At 34.6% G+C, this 3,317-nt stretch overlaps 1 long non-coding RNA gene across 1 annotated transcript; it reads left to right on the top strand.

The window, feature by feature from the left end:
* The first annotated feature begins 835 nt into the window (after positions 1-835).
* Positions 836-3,046, top strand: LOC124894263. The gene is made up of 3 exons (XR_007051101.1): positions 836-1,667; positions 2,061-2,171; positions 2,281-3,046. It is a non-coding gene; the product is annotated as an uncharacterized LOC124894263 (long non-coding RNA).
* Positions 3,047-3,317: the final 271 nt, after the last annotated feature.

Here is a 3,317-nt window from a genome sequence, read left to right as displayed (position 1 = left end):
ATAGTGATGTTATATTTGTATATGTGGTGGCCCCGACGGCTACGTAACAAATATATATATATATATATATATATTTGTGTGTGTTGTGCTGATACAGGTAATTAGACCCTTCTATATGGAACGAAGTGCTGTCCAAATTTTTGGTGACATATAAGTGAAAGTACAGGTATTTGAACGGGTTCTCCCGGGCCTTCTCGGCTTCGGGTGCCAGTCCGGCCCGATGGGATTTTGGGGCGTGACACAAGGTACCTACAGTCATATTTGAAGATAATGCAGCATGCATAGCTCAACTAAAAGGAGGCTTTATAATGGGAGATAGAACGAAACACATTTTGCCAAAGTTATTCTTCATACACGACCTCCAGAAGAATGGTGATATTGATGTGCAACAGATCCATTCCTGTGACAATCCGGCAGATTTGTTCACCAAGTCTTTACCAACTTCAACCTTTGAGAAGATGGTATACAGGATTGGGATGCGAAGACTGAGCCGGTTGAATCGGGGTCTTCATCGGGGGAGTAAGAATACGCGTTGTACTCTTTTTTTCTTAACCAAGGTTTTTATCCCACTGGATTTTTTTCTGGTAAGGTTTTTAATGAGGCACCACTCAAATGCGTATTCAATGAATTTTTCTTTACATGAACATTCAAGGGGGAGTGTTATGATATTAGTGGAGTCCATGTAGATTGGCATTTAGCCAACTACGTTAGTGGACAAGTAAATTATTGATATAAAGTTAATTGTATTATTATCTTTCACGGCTATAAATAGCCATACCATCTTTGGAAAGATGTGCAGAAAACATGAAATAAGAATAACTTCCATATTCTATCAAACTTTCTTTCTTTTGTAGTTCTTATTCTCTGCTCCTTTAACATATTTTTATAACAACTCCCACTTTGTTCCTAATATATTTGTTCCTAATTCTATTTCTCATAGTGTGCCTACACCATCTAAATATTCTTATTTCGATTGTGCTTATCTTTTAGATGTGCAAGTTCTTTATCGGACCAATACTCAGCCTAAACAACATATCTGGTCTAATAACCACTTTGTAAAACTTACCTTCAATCCTAATCACATATTTTTATCCCACAAGACACTGAATGAGAGACCCCTCCATATCCATACAACTTCGATACAATGTATAATATCGTCCTCAATTTCTCCATCTCCTTAAAGTATTAACTCTGAGTTGTGCTTGAAACTTCTTCTCCTAAAAATATCTTGCATATCATTCCTCATCTTTGTATTTTTAAGGGAAAGGGTCAAAAATACCCCTCTACTTTAAAAAATTGGTCAAATTTACCCTCCTTCATACTTTGGGGTTATATATATCCTCACCGTTATAAAACTTTACATATCTATCCCTCAACTAACAGAATAACCCAAATAATACTAGTTGACCCATTTTTTTAAAAACCCAAACCTGACCCGACCCGACACATCAAATGATACCAAACAAATACCATTTTCTCACATACCTAAATCCACAACACGCATTGACCCAAACAAATACACAACAACATTTTCTCACATACATTTCACTTCTTCTCACCCTCACAACCTCACTGAAAGACATTCAATCGAGAGAGGAGAGTTCTGGCAATGGAAAACCTGTTTCTCATCTAAGATTTTCAGATCTGTTGAGACAATCTCTGTAAAGGTATAAAATTCGCTTTGATTTAAGCATATTTCTGTTCTTTCTTGTCTTAAACTTCTTACAAACTAGGGTTTCTAGTTAAGCTTCCAAAGTAGAATGTCTAACTCCTTTACTTAATTTTCTTTAATTGTTAGGGTTTTGGATTTTAGATTTACGCTAGTTTATTTGTTAATTAGGGTTTTCTATTTCATGATAAATTTGTTACTTATGTGTTGATACTTTTGTTATTAACTATTCATTTTGTTTTGCTAGTATATATGAGTAAAATTTTAGTATATTTATGCTTCCTAAGATGTTCTAAGTTTACAAAATATTTCTTCATGTTTGTATTACCTAAATGCTTTAATTACTTTTTTTTTCTGTGTTATCTTATTTTGTGATTCTTACTGATTTCAGATTATCTAAAATGGTGCTAATTGACTTGGTATTTCACTATGGCGGGGAGTGGATAAGAGAGCAAAAAATACTATATTCAAGAAAGTTAGTGCGCAAACGCAAATGGGAAGGGTATGATTATGATCTCTTATCGTTTATAGATATTGTGCACAAATACAATGGTACATTCTGTAACTTCTGTTTTAATTGGTCAGTTCTAATTTTTTTAAAATTATTACAGATTTGTGCTTAAGTTGTTATTTTATTAGTTTCACAAAATGAGTGGTGAAGGCACTTCTAAGTATGGCCAGTTGAAGAGTAAGAAACAAATGAAAGACAAACAACCAATGGAGGGCAAGCAATCAATGAAGAGGCGAAGAACACTAATTGATGAAGAAGATGTAGAACCAAGCCCCCCCAGATTCCCAGATCATGCAATAGTTGAGGACGTGGCCTTGACAGCTCCACAGGCTAGTCAAGAAAGCGCATCAACTCAATGTTAGCTCCTCTTTGGCGAGTACTTTGAGTATCGTGGTCTTGAAGTTGAAAAATATGTACCTTTGAAGCCAAGAAGTGTTTCAGAGTTCAAGTCTAAAATCTTACAAAGACAAAAACAACCAAAACCAATTGGATCAAGACAAATCAAGTTTCTTCATGATGCTATAGGTTCAGTTAAACCAAGTGACTTGTATGCACCAAAAGGGCTCTTATGGAATGATAATGCATCTATTACCGGGAGACAGTTGGAGCAATTAAGAGTGGATAGACTTAAGACGAGAAAGGGTAATGGCAAGGCACAACAGTGAAAATGTAATATTGGCATGTTCTGTGTATTAAGACAAGGGAATGTTCAATATTTGATGGTGAAAATAGATGTTCTTTTTTTTTTGTGAAAATTATAAACCTGTATTTTTGTTGCAACTTTTTGGGATTATAAGATGGAATCCCTAATGTAATGAACAAATTGTGGTTCAGTTTTTAGATAATTTAATGCTTGTTTATGCCTATAGCGTGTGTTTTACTATTTTTTGCTCGGTGTAATGTAACTTTGATTTTCTTGTATCCATTATTCTTCTATAACTTTCTGTAACTAGTGTTTATTTTTGTATTTATGCTGCTAGCTGACAACTTGTATCCATAAGGTTTAAGGCTCTCAACTCTTGTATCAACCTATTGTAAACACATAGCTAGCTGGAAGTTATCTAAAGAAATGACAACTGCAGTTGTAATCTAAATTTATTATGTAATCCTTTTGGTACTTTGGGGCAGAATGAAATG

Source organism: Capsicum annuum, unplaced genomic scaffold (genome assembly GCF_002878395.1).
Source record: "Capsicum annuum cultivar UCD-10X-F1 unplaced genomic scaffold, UCD10Xv1.1 ctg72440, whole genome shotgun sequence".
In the NCBI taxonomy this organism is placed as follows: Eukaryota; Viridiplantae; Streptophyta; class Magnoliopsida; order Solanales; family Solanaceae; genus Capsicum; species Capsicum annuum.
This window is presented reverse-complemented; position numbering and strand designations above follow the sequence as displayed.